Source organism: Caretta caretta, chromosome 6 (genome assembly GCF_965140235.1).
Source record: "Caretta caretta isolate rCarCar2 chromosome 6, rCarCar1.hap1, whole genome shotgun sequence".
Taxonomy (NCBI): Eukaryota; Metazoa; Chordata; order Testudines; family Cheloniidae; genus Caretta; species Caretta caretta.
Window position 1 is genome coordinate 43567130 of NC_134211.1, and position 19144 is coordinate 43586273.

The window sequence follows — 19144 nt, forward strand, 5'->3', positions numbered from 1 at the left end:
GTCAGTAGCTCAGGCCCAACATACACATTTTGTAAGGAGGTTTTTACAAAATCCAAGATCGATTAAATGTTTACTGAGATTTTCAATTTGCCTAGGAAATTTATATACAACTGTTAGCATTAACAGGAATGGTGTGCCGAAATCCCATCAGTGCCTTTGAAAAATCTCATATGCTTTCATGGTTTTATTTAGTAATGTAAAGGAAAACAATTTGTTTCTATTTAAATATTCATCTCATATGTGCAGCCTAAATGTAGCAGAATTGCATTAACGTTTGACAACCAGAAAGTGAAACTAACTAATCTATTAAAAAACAACAACAAATGGCCAGACAGATGTGGAAAAGTCAAATTATATTTTTAAAATAGCTCCAGTCATAATAGAACTTGAGCTCTATTTCACTGCTGAACAGTCAGCAATGGATGGTGCCCTTACCTTCCAGCTTCTGGCTGAGATGCACTGAGAATTTAAACACTGTCATCATGTGGCATATAATTGACATCAAAGTGGCTTTTGATTCGGTCGACAGGTCAGCACTTTGGCTCATACTGAAAGGAGTTGGTATTCCAGATTTTCTGTTAAACCTGAAAGGTGATCTTCACAGCGGTACTGGTATGAGTGTACTTATTAGTTCATGGCTTTCACCATGTTTCTGCACAACCTCAACAGTGTGGAAGGGATGCATTCTTGCCCTGGCACCATTCAGTCAAGCTATCAACTGGATATTAGAACGTGCCACTCCACTCATCACAATCAAGGTTGGTGATGTGTTTAACAACCAAGACTACACTGATAAAGCTGCCTTTCTTGTGGAGAAGTCAGAGAATTTCAGCCTCACCCTCCAAGGTCTCCAAGATACCACCAATGCTATGGGGTTGAATGTCTGATCATAGAAGACCAGAGGTTCAGAACCTTGGGTCTGGGCCACCAGAACCTCTGGTGCAAGTGGGGTCGAAGACTGTGGAAGAGCATTAATGAGTTACCTAAGCTGGAAGCAGAGTTCAAACGACCAAAACAAACCAGATGTTCGACTAATAGGTCTCGTTGCCTCCTACACAAAGTCCATGTCTCACTTATGGACGCAAAACATCTTTGTACTGAGACAAACTTCAGATTCTTTCAAACCTGTGCACTACCTGTATTGATATATGGGTCAGAAACCTGGACCCTCTTTCAGGCAGACTTGAAGCAGCTAGAGCAGGGGTGGCCAACCTGCGTCTGAGAAGGAGCCAGAATTTACCAATCTGCATTGCCAAAGAGCCACAGAAACACGTCAGCAGCCCCCTCGTCAGCTCCACCCCCGGCCCCGTGTCTCCCACCCGCCAGCAGCACCGCCGATCAGCACCTAAGCCGCCTGCTTGCCGCAATCAGCTGTTTTGTGGTGTACAGGAGGCTCAGGGAGAAGGTAGGAGGAGGAGCAAGGGCACAGCAGACTCAGGGGAAGGGGCAGGGGCCTTGGGGGAAGGAGTGGAGTGGGGCCAGGGCCTGGGGCAGAGCCAGGGGTTGAGCAGTGAGTACCCTGTAGCACAAACACAACCCAGCAAACCCTGCTCTCAAAATTCTTCACTGATATGTGAAGGGGTGTACATCCTGACCCTACCTGGCACCACACGTTACTCCAGAGATTTGCAGAGTCACAGGATTGAGCCACATCTAGGAACTCCATTACATGACACCTGGTGCAACACCACCAACCGTGGTCACTTTGGCTGGTGCAATGATTCTCAATAGATAATGCATTTTTGATGATGATGATGATTAAACCTGTAAAGATTAATTCATGTCTATGCATGTATAATATGATCCAAGTGAATTAATTACTGATAGGATATGAATAAATTACAGCTGTCTAAAACAAACAAATTACACACCAAATGCTTCTTTTTAAAGCTACTGGAGCATGTACTTGTGGTATATTAAAAATGTGGAAAAATTACAGGCTCTCATGTTAAATCTCAGGGGTTTTCCTGCTCCGGCTTGCAGGCTAGGGAAGTTTAACTACTACTAAACCCAGACTACAATCTGTAGACAGACAGACAGACAGCCTAGAGAAAGGTGGGCTAAGTTGTGCCTCTCTGTTTTATGTTTGTTCCCATCTTGCTTTGTCTCTCTCTGTTTTGGGGTTCTTGTGTGTTATTTTTTCTGAATTCTAAGAAATATAGTAATGTTACATTGCAAAATTCCAGCAAGATTTTTTTTTAAAATCTAACTTCTCTGTTTATGGCTTGTACATATCCGTAGTATTCAATGCAATAAAATTGCCCCTCACAATAATGTACTCTCCAGATATACATTTAAAAGTCACATTGTATCTACCTAGTCACATGAAAAATAAACAAAGATTTTTTTTTCTTTGTATTTTTGCAGATTAGATTTCCCCTTCTTTAGTATGAGGCATCATCTGCTCCATTTATAAATCTTTTTATTTGATCTTCTCATCTGGAGTCATTTGTGTTTCAACACTGCTGTTTAAGTAAGAATTTAACATGTGCTTCCACAGAGCCATGCAGTGAGTTGACGCAGCAGCAGTCAGCCTCCACACGGCTGCATGCATAAGCCTCTGAGCTTGTGCACTAAGGAAAACCTCTCTTAGGCATTCTTAGGCCAATTTCCATGTTTTAATCATATACATTAGAGGTGGCTGGAAAACTTTCAAAAATGTTCAAAATTTGGAGCAAATAGGGAAAACGCCTTTCACAGTGTGTTTTAAACTGAGAAAAATGTACAGATTCCTTCCCTGGATTTTGCTTTTGCAGTGGGTGCAAAAAACAGTGCAAATTCTCTTTCTTTAGGCAAAGAGAATAATAGGTCAAGAATATCACCTAAGTTGGGATGGGGGAGACCACCTTCAGAAGGTTGGAAACACTGCAGTTCCCTGTATTTTCACTGTGTGAGAAGGGGTGGAGGTCGCATGTGCTTATCACCAGACATACAGTGGGGCAATGAGTTGAGCTTCCAAAACGCACAGTTCTTGGATGATCTCCCAGAGGCCAGGGCTGTTCAGCATTGTGCCAAGGACTGCCCCCCTACTAAGTACGTTCCATGTTGCACACAGACAGCTTACAATATTGACTCAATCTTAGCTTTGAAATGGAAGCCCTGCTTCCCACATTTTGGATCTCCAACCCTACTGGGAGATTTCTGCTGCCTGGCGAAAGTAGCAGAGCTGAGTATTTTCTGGGTGAGGCTGTCATGAATGGCTGAGGGATTTTGGACCACAACCGCCAGTGAAAGTCAATGAGACTTATGCTTTTAAATCCCTTAGGTGCTTTTGAGTATCTCCCCTTTATCACTTACGTCTCCCCTTCACTTACTGAAGCATTTTACAACACTGAAGTTATAGATGAAAAGAAATACTAAATAATCTAGTCCATCCTGTACCTTAATTCAGCCTACATTTTCCTTTGTTAGCTTCACCCCATTACTCCTAGTTACACTCCTTTGTGACATCCTAAATATATCCTGCCTACCAGCCCAATGAGACCATTAACAAAAAGCTACAAATTTCATCATAATTTCCTTAGAGTCTGTAGACTAAAACAGGTCATTAACATTTTGAGCTGGTGAAGGTACTGGGGATGGTGCTTGTGTAGTACCAGAATTTATTTCTAAAAGTTCCTGATGTTAAGTGAATTTTCAGGTCCTTGTAGGAAAAGCGTATGTTCAATACATGCTGTCAAGCAACCTTGACAAGCTTGAACATTTTCTGTTCATGAGGAATTGCACACCTTAGACAGTCAGTAAAAAGGCTCTTACTTGAATTCAGCAATTAATTTTGCATGTATGAAAATAGCTCCCCTGGGTCCACTTGAATAAGAGCTTTTTTCTTTTTTAGCATGTAGGTTCTACCCACTGAAAAACCTCTTTAGAAATAGCAACGATCCAGTAATACAACAAATAATAAATATCTACTAATGTTTGAACTAACATAATGAGACTTAGAAATGCTTCACTGTTTTCAGTGAATAATTATTGTTCTGAAATTTTGGATAAGAAAGGTCTCTAGATCTCAGACCCAATGTAAGCACAGAACTTGAACTTCTCTCAAATTATTTGTTGCATCTTTTTGAAATAAGTGTGGATCAACTACTGGAATGTAATTCAGAAAGTAACCTTTTGTGTAAACAAAAATAGTTTCACTTCTGATTTGCCTTTAGGCTAGTAGTAGCTCTGGCTTCTTTTATGACATAACATATTCAATTTGTTAATACCACTATATGGTCACTGTTTCATCTATCATTATATTTAATAGATATCACTGATTGAGGCTGCTCCTTATGTTTTAGGGATGCAATCATGACTTCTGCTTTTGCCATATTCATCATAATGGTTCTGATTCTAAAAGATACGCAAGCATGTGTTCACATCTAAGCACATGAGTAGACCCATTGATTACACATGCTTGAAATTAGGTATGTGGTTCAGTATCTTGCTGAATCCAAATCAAAGTTTTGAACTTGCCCTTAAGCAAGCAGTGTGTGCTTGCAGCAGTAATAAGAGACTTCCTGACTTATTGGACATTAATTGCAGCACTGTATAAAACCAGACAGAGCTAGTGAATGTCCACCACCTGGAAAAACATTCTCCTGAGACATCACATGTACATCAAAAGATCAGAAAGCAACTTCAACACATTCCTCAAAGGCCATAAATCAAAAGATGTACCCAAAAGTTGTGCACCTGAAATCAGTATCAGTAATGTATGGTTTCAGAGTAACAGCCGTGTTAGTCTGTATTCGCAAAAAGAAAAGGAGTACTTGTGGCACCTTAGAGACTAACCAATTTATTTGAGCATGAGCTTTCGTGAGCTACAGCTCACTTCATCGGATGCATACCGTGGAAACTGCAGCAGACTTTATATACACACAGAGAATATGAAACAATACCTCCTCCCACCCCACTGTCCTGCTGGTAATAGCTTATCTAAAGTGATCATCAGGTTGGGCCATTTCCAGCACAAATCCAGGTTTTCTCACCCTCCACACCCCCCCACAAATTCACTCTCCTGCTGGTGATAGCCCATCCAAAGTGACAACTCTTTACACAATGTGCATGATAATCAAGGTGGGCCATTTCCAGCACAAATCCAGGTTTTCTCACACCCCCTGGATTTGTGCTGGAAATGGCCCACCTTGATTATCATGCACATTGTAGGGAGAGTGGTCACTTTGGATGAGCTATTACCAGCAGGATAGTGAGTTTGTGTGTGTGGTTTTTGGGAGGGGGGTGAGAGAACCTGGATTTGTGCAGGAAATGGCCCAACTTGATTATCATGCACATTGTGTAAAGAGTTGTCACTTTGGATGGGCTATCACCAGCAGGAGAGTGAATTTGTGGGGGGGTGTGGAGGGTGAGAAAACCTGGATTTGTGCTGGAAATGGCCCAACCTGATGATCACTTTAGATAAGCTATTACCAGCAGGACAGTGGGGTGGGAGGAGGTATTGTTTCATATTCTCTGTGTGTATATAAAGTCTGCTGCAGTTTCCACGGTATGCATCCGATGAAGTGAGCTGTAGCTCACGAAAGCTCATGCTCAAATAAAGTGGTTAGTCTCTAAGGTGCCACAAGTACTCCTTTTCTTTTATCAGTAATGTATAGCACTTCTAGAGCTTGACATTGTGCAAGTCAAAGTTGTGAAATTTCTCAGTGCAAAGTCTGCCAATTCACCTCAGTCATGCTGATACACACTTCTTCTTCCAGAGTTTATTTTGGCCTTTCCCAAGCACAAACTGCCGGCTGTGCAAAATTGCTCAGTGGTTCTGTGATGTGGATAGTCATTCAGTGGGGACCAATTTAAGTCCAGTGTCATCTTATCTGTAAACCAGAATGGACATGGATGGACTCTGCTCTCAAGAGGTGAAAGTGTAATGAATCCATATACTCTTAAAAAGATAAATACTAGATAAATCACATCCACGCACCCCTGGCTCACAAGGCGTAGAACTCAGGCCTTGCTGTGCTGGTAAGTGTCTAGGGGTAATAAGCCCCCTATAATGTCTGTAGGTCAGCAATGAAAGGGCATATCACTCACCCACACAAGATTGCAAAAGGGAAATAGTATATTAAAACAATTCCACTACCTACTTTAAGTCTTTAAGAAATCAAGAATTACTTCAAATACAGTCAAAAAATAATTAGCGGAAAATTACTTTTGGTGACTAAAAGTCAATTATGCTTTATAATCTAAGCAGATTTGACTGAAATAAGACATGCTGTGAACTAGGAAGACCAATACTATGACAACAGATCTAGTGAGGTATTTTCATGAATATTGGATATGAATATGCTAATTAAATATTATTAGCATAATTTTAGCTTTAAACAAAAGCTATAAAAACCACATCTCCAGAAGAGATTTGGGGCTTTTGTGTGGCCCTTTTCATGATGCGATCTACTCCTCTGGTGAAACATCCTTGTTTGGTGAAGGCAATATCACAGAATATGCTCCAATGAGAAATATGCTCCATATTTTGTGATACTGCCTTCACCAAACAAGATCACAAAATATAGAGCATATTTCTCACTGGAGCATATTCTGTGATCTTGTTTGGTGAAGGCAGTATCACAGAATATGCTCCAGTGAGAAATATGCTCTATGTTTTGTGATCTTGTTTGGTGAAGGCAGTATCACAAAATATGGAGCATATTTCTCATTGGAGCATATTCTGTGATACTGCCTTCACCAAACAAGGACACTCCACCAGAGAAGTAGATCACATCATGGAATGGGCCACCCAAATACCCTGAGAGAAACCTGCTTCAATACTGAAATAAAACTGCCACTGACCACACACACCTAGTTGTCACCTACCACCCCACACTGGAACCCCTATGGGGTAACAACTGCAACTCATATTCGATGGGGACCCCACCCTGAAATCTATCCTGATCCCCCTCTTCTGGCTTTCAAACAATCCCCCCAACCTCATCATCAGAAGCAAGCTCGCCATAGACCAGGACACACCATCTGAAGTGGCACCAGACCCTTCCAGAACAGATGCAAACCCTGCAGACATATCTCCATTGCTACAATGATCAACGCCCTCCACAAGACACCTTGCAAAGTTCATGGGTCCTCCACATGGCTATCACAAGATGTGGTGTATCTCAACTATTGCACTAAATGCCCCAATAGCAACTATGTGGGTGAAACAAGACGATCAGTGCACTCTCCAGTGAACTCACTCAGGAAAATGATAAGACTTGTGATAAGATCACCTCACCTGTGGGTGAATATTTTTCACAAAACGGTCACTCTATATGTGACCTATCAGTCCTCATCCTCAAAGGAAACCTGCACAACACTCTCAAAAGATGAGCCTGGTAGCTTAAATTCATAACTTTGCTAAATAATAAAAATCATGGACTGAATAGAGACACTGGATTTATGGCTTATTACAACAATCTATAACCCACTGACAACCCCACCCCACCCCTTTCCAGATGCTTCCATTCCCCCTTTGCTCCCAAGGACAGGAGGAGTGTTAACACACATTTCATCTTGCATGGCCACTTTAAATATGTGTACTACTTATGTTAAACAATCTGTTCCACTTTGTATTTAGCAGTGACACTGGGAGTTATTTTCTCAGACCTGAAGAAAAGTTCTGTGTAAGCGCAAAAGCCTCTCTCTCTCTCATCAACAGAGGTATTACCTCACCTATCTTGTACCCTACAAAGATGGGCAGAGACGGACCTTCGGTTGTAAATTCATCTGAACATGGACTGTGTTTGAGAGCAAATATACTGCCAAAGTTTGACAGAAATCATTCATGAATAATAAGAACCTTTAGGGGCACTGGCCCTTATCAGCTGACCACTCTAAAGCTGGATGGGGTAAAACATGCTATCTGGTGATCCTGAAACCTCAAGAAATAGCTAACTTGAATAATAAAAATGTTGAGATGTCTCAAAGAATGCCAGACCACCATGCCACCTAATCCTCCTAGCTTTCCTTCCCTCCTTCCATCGGTTCCCTCCTCATACATGTCTTCTGATTTACTGTTCTTACCCCCGTCATAACATATTATGCCTATGTAGTGTTGCCTGGTCTTGCAGCTTTGACAAGTTGTAAAATTGCATAACTGCATGTTTATAATTTGTCCTCATGACACGTATGGTATTTGGAAACATATACAAGTTGTAAGTGATTTAGCTTTTTGTACTTTTCATTGTCTCTTTCAAAAGAAAGAGAGAAAGAAGCTTACTTCATAGGGTAAAAGTAAACTGAGAGGAGCCCTATCCTCTCTGCACCAACACAATAAACCCAGAGGCAGCTCCCTTCCTATCTCCAAGAGAAACTGTGGAGAGGTTAGTTCATTGCTAACTCTTGTGAAAAAGATCATGCAGAGCCCAGACCATGTAACACATCAAACCAAACCACTGCAGATTTCACTGTGACTAAAAAATTAAAATAAAGATTTTCCTTAAAAACCTCACTGTCTCTTCCCCCTGCTTACTATATTTACATTTATGCCAGCCAATTAACAATTCATTTGGGCATGTAATCCCCTATCCAATCTAAAGGCCTGATTCCTCAACCTCTGTTCATGTGAGTAATCTTAACTCATGGGCTAAGTCCCAAACTGAACATAAAGATTACCTGCACAAGTAAGGATTCAGCCCTCAATGACAAATTTCTTGAAATTCCAAAAACATAATTGTGCATTAAGATGAGCAAAAGAAAACTAAATCTTAATACAGGGAGAAATATCCTAAACAGACTTCTAAAAGGATATAGCCTCTTAGTGGAAGATGAGGCAGTCTCATTGCTTCAGTCATTTTAAATTAGACTTGGTAAATGGTACAAGATGTAATGTAGAGAACAATCTTGCACTGACCAGTAGGTGGACTAGGGTATTGCATAAATTTTATCCATCTCCAACTTCAGTGATTAACAAATATGACAGCTTATTGAAGAACATTAATGGTACTTGTTTGCGTCATTGAAATCATGATTTTATAGCGCCTCATGAATGACTTTTAGCCACATTTGTGATATAACAGTGACATCCACAGGCCAGTTTGGATATTTATATAGAATATAGTTCTCTCCTACTATTGTTCCTTGAATAGATCACCAATACTAAGATGGTTTCAGAGTAGCAGCCGTGTTAGTCTGTATCCGATGGAGCCATTTAAGTTGCCTAAACAAAGGGGTGCTGGAACAATTTGTATAGTGGGGGTGCTGAAAGCCATTGAACCAAACTGTAAGCCTTGTATATAATGGAAACCACTTCAAGTCAGCGGATGTAGCAGCATCCCGAGCACCAGCACCTATGCCTAAACAGATTGATTTAAAGGTATCTAAATCTGACTAACAAGTCTCCACTGAAGCTTGAAGTACTTCAGAAATGATGGCGCCACAATAGGATGAATTTATTTTAAATCCCATTTGGTTTGCAGAGGGATTTAAATAAATAAATAAAATCAGACACAGCAGCCAGTCAGATACTGAACTGAGTTTTCTGATAAATTATGAGAAAAAAGCAAGATGGAAAAAATTGTTCATCGACCACAAGAATGCAAAAAACTTACCAATATAAAAACCTGGTGATCATTAGCTTGAACCTACAGCTCCTGCCAGAAATCTGCATTCCAGTAGTTCAAACAGACAAGGTGGGTGAAGTAATATCTTTTATGGGGCCAACTTCTGTTGCAGAGAGAGAAGCTTTCGAGCCATGCAGAGTTCTTATTCAGGAAAGGAATTCTAACATGGCTACAACTATACTGCCTTCCAATCTTTCAGTCTTTTAAAAATGATATTGTAAAAAAATGCCCTTTATTAACAATGTTGCAATCTGAAGATTCCTTTTTATCATATTACATTCTAGGGCACATTTATCCCCAGAGTACGGTAAAGACCATCTTGAGTGCAGCAAAAGAGTTCTGTTACTGCATTTGGAGGTGGGGAGAAGGGAAGGAGCACTCTAGAGACCAGCTTCCACTTAAATATGACTTAAGTCCATAGTTAGCAGGCTACCTTCCCCTTGCCCAGGAAGATGGAATCAGGTAAGTTACTGCAGGAGGTGAAGTGGGGAAAGTAGTCATATGAGAAGCAGAGAGAACAAAGAAAAAAGAATAGTTCAAGCCCTGCTGGTCCCATAAGAAACAAAAGAGGAATAAAAAAAAGAGAGAGAGAGAGAAAAGCAATATTTGTCAGCAACCAAAGAACAGAAGCCATGAATAAAAGCATTTCAAAGTTAGAACAGGGCATTACAAAGTGAGTAAAAATTAAAACAGTGAAATACGCTTCAATCCTTTCAATGTTTGGACTGGATTTTCAAAGGGACCCAAGTGCCACTTTCAGTGGGATTTGGAATCTCATTCGCTTAGGCCCCTTTGACAATTTGAGCTTTCGTGTAGGTTTTGTGCTTGTGAAGGCGGTAGTACCTGCTGACGGAAGACCTGGACTTGTTTTCTAAGGAAAGTCACTGTACACTCCACAAACTGCCTAGCTTACAAAGAATATACCAAATAAAAATAAATCCCGAGTGCTGTGAACTGCGTGGCATCTAGAACACTTTTCTGCACTTACACGTCAAGGCTATTCAAGTAACATTTGGATGGGTTAATCTGGGATTTTGTGAACAGTCGGATCTGCAGGCAGTCACAATGGAATGACAGTCTAAACTGCCCAAGACGTGAGTGTGCAGGTGATGTGATTGCAGACAAAATGAGGAAGAGCAGCTAAGATAATTGAACTCAATGCTGACAATCATTTTCACTCTGGGCTGTCAGTGTGGGAGAGAGAAAATATGCAGAGACAATGATCAAATATGGTGGTGGTGGGGATGTGATAGCTGAAATCTACTTAAAGCAGCATTTTGAGAATATGCAATTTGACATTCAGCCTTTCAAACAGGAAATTCTTGTCATTTTTCATGCCACTGAATTGGCAGAGATACAGATTCCAGAGGAGACACTAGGAACAGACAGTAGGCTGCTATTTCTCAGGGTGCCATGGATTTTGTTTTCAAATGTGCAGCATCTGAACATCTTACAAACATAGATGAATTTATTTTCTACACAACTCAGTGAAATATTTAGTGCTGGCAGCTCTGGTTATTTAATCACTAATTTTGTAATATTTGCCATATCTGTCAAGCCGCAGCTCCTGGAGACATGTGATTAGGTAAAAATTAGAGCTGTCAAGCAATTAAAAAAATTAATCATGATTAATTGCGCTGTTAACCAATAATAAAATACCATTTATTTAAATATTTTTGAATATTTTCTACATTTTCAAATATATTGATTTCAATTACAACACAGCATACAAAGTGTACAGTCCTCACTTTATATTTATTATTACAAATTTATTTATTATATCTTTTATTACAAATATTTGCACTATAAAAAACCAAAAGAAATAGTATATTTCAATTCACCCAATACAAATACTGTAGTGAAATCTCTTTATCATGAAAGTTGAACTTACAAATGTAGAATTTTGCACAAAAAATACCCTGCATTCAAAATCAAAACAATGTAAAACTTTACAGCCTACAAGTCCAATCAGTCCTACTTCTTGTTCAGCCAATTGCTCAGAAAAACAAGTTTGTTTACATTTGCAGAAGATGTACCTACTTCTATTTTTTTTTAAAATAGTGCTGCCTGCTTCTTTTTTACAATGTCACCTGAAAGTGAGAACAGGTGTTTGCATGGCACTGTTGTAGCTAGCGTCAAAAGATATTTACATGCCAGATGCGCTAAAGCTTCATATGTCCATTGATGCTTCAACCACCATTCCAGAGGACATGCATCCATGCTGATGATGGGTTCTTCTCAATAACAATCCAAAGCAGTGTGGACCGATGCATGTTCATTTCCTTATCTGAGTCAGATGCCACCAGCAGAAGGTTGATTTTCTTTTTTGGTGGTTTGGGTTCTATACTTTCCACATCAGAGTGCTGTTCTTTTAAGACTTCTGAAAGCATGCACCACACCTCATCCTGTTCAGATTTTGGAAGGCACCTCAGATTCTTAAATCTTGGGTCAAGTGCTGTAGCTATCTTTAGAAATCTCACATTGGTATCTTTGCATTTTGTCAAATTTGCAGTGAAAGTGTTCATTTTAAGAACATGTGCTGGGTCATCATCAGAGACTCCTATAACATGAAATATATGGCATAATGCGGGTAGAACAGAGCAGGAGACATACAATTCTTCCCCAAGGAGTTCAGTCACAAATTTCATTTACACATTTTTTTCATGAGCATCATCAGCACGGAAACATGTCCTCTGGAACAATGGCCAAAGCATGAAGATGCATACGAATCTTTAGCGCATCTGGCACATAAATATCTTGTGACGCCAGCTACAACAGTGCCATGCAAAGGCCTGTTCTCACTTTCAGGTGACATTGTAATTAAGAAGTGGGAAGCATTATCTCCCATAAATGTACACAAACAAACTTGTTTCTTTTAGCAATTGGCTGAACAAAGAGGAGGCCTGAATGGACTTGTAGCACTAAAGTTTTCCATTGTTTTGTTTTTGAGTGCAGTTATTTAACAACAACAAAACACCTAAATTGTAAGTTTCACTCTCATGATAAAGAGATTGCACTACAGTACATGTATGAGGTGAATTGAAAAATACAATTTCTTTTATCATTTTTACAGTGCAAATATTTGTAATAAAAATAATATAAAGTGAGCACTGTACACTTTGTATTGTGTGTTATAATTGAAATCAATATTTGAAAATGTAGAAAAACATCCAAAATATTTAATAAATTTCAATTGGTATTCTATTGTTTAATACTGATAAAAAATTAATTGTGATCACACCATTAATTTTTTTTAGTTAATCAAGTGAGTTAACTGCAATTAATCGACAGCCCTAGTAAAAATATCATCTTTCATTAACTCCCCCCACTCCAAACAAACTACATTTCTAGCCCACATGGTGAGGAGAAAGGCTTGAAAGCGTGACCCAAGTGCACCCAAAAGAATCAGAAGGCACAGCACAAATGGAAAGATCCCTGAATATTTTTTTTAATACAACTCTCATGAGTTTTAAGACTCATACTATTCTGGAGCTTGATACAGGATTTGTGAACTGTTTGGGTTGGCAATTCTGGGTAATATCCTCTTTTACAAATGGAGAATTTAAAGAAAGACGGACAGACAGACACACAGGAAATCTGAGTGAACTAAATCCAGATGTCCTCAGGGATTGACTGGAACTCAATTAACAGAATACCCTTCCTCTCAAAATCCAGAGAAGTCAAAAAAAGGGGAAAGAATGCTGCATATATATAGTATCAAAATAAGTAACAGCTATTTCAGTAGTATCAGTAATTTCCAGGAGAAAGTTAGCATATGGAGTTTTTAAAACTAAGGACCCTATAACCTGATGAAAGGGGGAGTATTCCAAATATATCTAGGTTATTACCAGAGCTGGTTGAGAATTTTCCAACAATACATTTTTTGTCAGAAAATACTGATTTGTAGAAACGTAACTGTTTGTGAGAAAGGGTCACTTTCAACAAATCTCATGATTCAACATTTAAAAAATAAATGTTTTGAAGTTGTTAAAATGGGGTATTTTGACATTTTCTAACCAAAAATTTTCATTTTTCTTTTCAAAACAACTTTCTAGTTTGTATTTTAAATTACATGAAAAAGGTAAAGTTAAAAAAGATTGTAATAGAAATAAAACATTTTAATTGAGTGGATTCATATTTTTGGGGGAGGGGAGGAGATACTTAGCATGTGAAAGTTAGAGATTTTCATTTTTTGTCACAATTTGGGTTTGCAATTTTTTTCTCAATTTCCACATTCTCATAGGATGGGAAAAACATTGTGATGGATTGGGTCACAGAAACCCCCTTGTGACTGCCACCTGGTGTGCTGAGACTGCCTCTGAGCCCGTTTTCCTTGGCAGCTTGGGACTTCAGTATCCTGTCTTGTTAAGCCAGACATGTTAGCCTGCTACAAACACAGACCCAGGTCTGAACCATATCCCCCAAAAGCTTATCTGAAAACAGCTTAAGTAATGCTCCTGTCTCCAACACCCAGATACCCAGTTTCCAATGGGGTCCAAACTCCATTTAAATCCATTTTACTCTGCATAAAGCTTATACAGGCTAACCTCATAAATTGTTCACCCTCTATAACAGAGAGAGAGAGAGAGAGAGATGCACAGCTGTTTGCTCCACCAGGAAGTAATTACTTGCTCTGGGTCAATTAAAAAGCAAAAAGTGATTTTATTAAATTTTATTAAATATAAAAAATAGGATTTAAGTGGTTCCAAGTAATAGCAGACAGAACAAAGTTAATTACCAAGCAAAATAAAACAAAAACACGCAAGTCTAAGCCTAATACAGTAGAAAACTAAATGCAGGTAAATCTCATGCTCAGAGATATTCCAATAAGCTTCTTTGGCAGACTAGACTCCTTCCTAGTCTGGGTCCAGCAATCCCGTAGTTACTGTCCTTTGTTCCAGTTTCTTTCAGGCATCTCTTTGGGGTGAAGGGGCTATCTTTTGAGCCAGCTGAAGACAAAATGGAGGGGTTTCCAGGGCCTTTTATATTCTCTCTCTTGTGCAACATCACAGCCACAAGATGGGGCCTCTAGCCACCTGGGCAAGTCACCATGTCTATGAATGATTCAGCTTTTTGCAGGCTAACACCATTGTTTACATGTTAGTTTGAACATTTCCAGGAAAACTCAGATGTGGATTGGCATCTCCCAAAGTCCATTGTTAGTTAAGTACTCCCAATTACTTGAATAACCCCTTCACACTATGTTGACCAAATCTGCCTTATGTGCTTCCTATAGCAAACACTTTAAATACGAGCATAGAGCCAACGCTCATAACTTCAGATATAAAAATGATACGTGCACACAAATAGGATGAATAAATTCAGTAGATCATAACCTTTGCAAAGATATGGTGCATGGCTTATCTAGCATAAACATATTCCAGTTGTCATTTATAATCATAACCATATTTCTATAAAGAATTATGGGTTGCAACATCAGAACCATTTCCTGCTTATTACCTACAAATAAGAAGTGGAGGGGGGGGGGAAGAGGAGAGAGGGGGAAGCAAAAGGAATCAGGAGCCAAGGAAGTTAAGTAATTGCAGTTACCTGAGGAGCACAACTAATACCTGTATAGTGAAGGAATTAATTACATCAAACCAGGAAAGTGTTGAAAACAAAATATTAGAGAGACACAGTGGGGAGGGAGAGAGAGAAGACTGAAAATTAAGGATTTTGCTCCATAGTATATTTTCTGTTATTACTTAGTAATACATGGCACAGTGTGAACCTAAAATGATGCCTCTAGTGAACACCTGACTCCTTAACTAACTGAGAGAACACTATTAGGTTTAAACTTTTTAAAAAATGAAGGATAAGAATTAATAATTAAAAACAAATTAGGCTTTATGAATGTAAGTTGATGTGATCTCAACTTATTGACAGGACAATCAAGAAAAAATTGAGCTAATAAGTTCAAATGAAAGCATTGTAGTTAAATATAGTTATCTGAGCACTGTAACACTTAGTATCAAAGTAAACTTGTTTGTTATCAGAAACACTGGCTAAAGCAAAACAAGCAAGATTCCTGGTACTATCTGTGAAAATATCCTCTTTGTTATGTAACTAGTCACAAATCAAAAAATTAATGGTCTTGCACTGAAGATGCTTTGGCTTTAATCTACCAACACTTATGCACTTGCTTAAATTTAACGACACAACTAGTCCCATTAAAGCAAATAGGATGACATATATGCTCAAATATATGCATGTAAGTGTTGGCAAGATCAGGGCCTCTGATAGATGAATTTACATTATTTACTTAATTGTACTGCTTACCAATTATATATTTTTATAAATTGTATTAAGTGAAATTATTACATTAATCTGAGAACAAAACAGAAGATATATACACATAACTTGAAGTGTAAACGTCCCAGGAACGAAAGGTACAGTGTGAACATAAGCCTGCATTACATGGGAAAGGAAAACAAATCAAAAAGATTGTCAGGATTTAATGCTGAAGCATCTATCCTAAATATCACCACCTTCAGGCCTGATAAATTTCATTTACTGTAAGTAAAGAAGAAAAATATATTTAAGCAGAGCAGATGAAACCAAATGGGAACCATGGGATTCTTCAATTGACATCAGTCGCAATGTTGCTACAGTTTGTATCATTGTGACTCAAAGCACCATTATTCACATACACCCCACTATTGTAATAATCTTTGTACAAAATATACCTTGTGAGGTATGATTTGAAAACTATAACTCACTAGTCAATAATATCATGGTGAAATGTATGTAGCAACATTATATGTAAAAGTTATGAATTCCTCCTGTACGATGTTACTTTTTCAAAACTAGAGAGCCCTGCATAAGCAAAACAGGCTTGTCCTAAACAAAGGAATGTGTTTTTACCTCAGTTTACGTATAAATAGTAAGCAGAACCATCAGGATAGCAGGGAGAGCTGATTGCAGGAAACTGAACAATTTGTATTTTAGCAAACACTGCCTGAATAAACTTCACTTTGATGGGTAACCTTCAGAAGAATCCACTTCAAAGGTTCAATAGACTATAAAAGAAAGGGGGAGAGAACCCCAAACTCTCTCTTTCACTCAAAAAGACAAAAGGATCCAGCACTTTTGGGCCTCTAGAAGAGACCCTGACTGAGAAAGTGTGTTTGCCACCATCTTGATGGAAGACTGTGGGGGAGAAAAAAATAGCACCACATGGAGAAAACATCAAACAATCTTAGCCCCTAATCCTTCACTCCTCTTTCCATTATTACTGCTTATTATTTGTGTTATAGTAGCATTTAGAACCTCAAATGAGATTGAGGCTCCATCATGCAGGGCACTGTACAAACATAGATAAGTGACAGCCTGTGCCCCAACTAAAACAATTCTGACATTGATGCCTCAGACATAGTCATTTTTGCTCAAGCCAAACTCCTAACATTAAAAATTTGGGCCAAATAATTACCCACCACAGATGGAGTTGTGTGTGTGTGTAATCATAGTTCATACAAAACCTTGCATTAATTGATTTTTATTTAGGTCACAAAGTCAAGCCCTCAAAAGTCAGGTCTAGCAATTAATAAGGTTGCCCGCATGCCACATGGGTGCTGCAAAGTCACTTCAGGCTCTTGATAAGTTTGTGAGAATCATGAACTCCAAAACTCCAAACACCTTTTTTCTGAATAGAGTATACACATTTATTTAAAAGTAGAATCCTAGGAAACATCCTGATCCCCAATTGTATCTGCAAAATGCCTAATGATATGGAACAGCTCTCAAAGAAGTTAAAAAAAACCCTCCAGAACAACTGCTGAATTGCACTCTCCATAGCTGTCACCTGTATCTGCTAGTACCACTCAACTCAACTCAGTGCAGAGGGTGGAAGTTCTAATAAAGGTGTGACACACAACTGTTACCAAGAGGCTAGATTTTATTTCCTGGCCTCAGTCACCTGATATGGATTAGAGTTACCAAAGTTTAATACTGTCATCCCATGAAAGGAGTCAGAATCTACTAATTGCAGTATCTAGTTTTTAGAAAAGTGGCAGTAAAAATTCAAGTAGAAGCAGCCGCTAAATAGATCAGTTCAACCCATAGACTAACCAATTTTTCTGAGCCTGTCCCAAAAGAAGTTTATTTCTGAACCCATTAAAAGCCCATTAAACTTTAAAAGCTTCTATTTTCATCTTCACTAACTTTAGTATCCTAATAACTAGCTAAAGCACATATTTTTCAAGACTGGTGTTGATTTCATTTGTATCACATTTTGAAACACATGAAATACCAAAGTAAAATTGTGTTATTCTACACTCTAGCCCCAAGAATTAAACATTACTTTTCTTTTTAAACATAGCATAGTTATTTTCATATAAAGTAGTTTTCCTGAACTCAGGCCTCTGTTTTATCGAGGGACACCAAAAATTCATTGGAAAGTGGCCATTTGAGATTTCTAGGCCCCCTTCCCCCTGCCCCATGTTCTGATATATAACTTCCTGATATTTAAAAACTTGAAAGGTCATGAAATTTATAGAACTAACAGGGAAAAATTATAAGAAAAATCTAAGGTAGAAACCATCCCCTTTGATCACCTATTTTTCTCTTCAAAAGTACCAAACAATTTTTTAACAAATGAAACATCAGAGAACACTGACCCATTTTTTGAAGAGAATGTTTGCTAGCCATGGCTTAACTCATTCTTGCTTTCTTTATGGAATTTGTTCTTTTAGTGCCAGTTTAAGAAAGCCTTAAAAATACAATCCACCCTATGGTGATTAACAACAGAGACTGTTTGTGCAGCTGATATCACAAATAATTCCATTTCCAATTACAGTAGAACCTCAAAGATATGAGCACCAGAGTTAAGGATTTACCTGTCAACCAGACACCCTGTGAAACCGTAAGTCCTCAATCAGGCAGCAGTGGAAACAAAAAATAAACAAAAAGCAAATAGTGCTTCAGCCCCAGCGAGGAGGGGGAGGGGGTTGGGGTTGCAGCCATGGGGGGAGGGGCAACCAGGTGGAGTGGGGGCTTCTGACCCACAGGAGCTCCAGAGCGCTGGGGTGCGGCTTCGTTCCTGCCTTGAGCTCTGCGGTGAGGGGGAGTGTGTGCCAGGGCTTGGGGTTTTAGTTATGAGGGGAGCACCAGTTTCAGCCCCAGCACTCCCCCCATAGCTAATGCCCTGAACCCCCCACTCCGCAGTGAAACCGGGAATGGAGCCGCAGGGCTGAGCCCCAGTGCTCTCCCCAGGTCTAAAGCTGTGAGTCCTGGTGCTTCCCGGGGCAGAAGCCCTGAGACCCCTACCGGGAGACCTGGCAGCCCCTAGGGTCAGAAGCCCCAACCCCCACCACTCGGAGCCCTGACCCCTCCCCACCCTGTGGCTGCATCCCCAACTCCCCATGGCTGAAATCTGTAATGTCTTGTTCAGAGTTACGGACATTCCGGAGGTGTCCGTAACGCTGAGGTTCTACTGTAGCAATTTAAGCAAAGATTTTTCAGACCAGCTAGAAGAAGTTGATAAGCTTAGCAGGGACCTGTAGTCCCAGCCAGCCATCAATTCTCAAGACATGTGCCAAAGTTGTTATTGCTAACGCTCCAGTACACACAACAGAGGAGTACAAAGCATGCTGCAC

The 19144-nt window shown here is 39.3% G+C and overlaps 1 protein-coding gene across 1 annotated transcript in view; it reads right to left on the minus strand.

Annotated features, from left to right (window-relative positions):
* The window catches only part of ANO3 (anoctamin 3), a 382443-nt gene that overhangs the window by 262721 nt on the left and 100578 nt on the right, over positions 1-19144 (minus strand). The window lies entirely within an intron of this gene.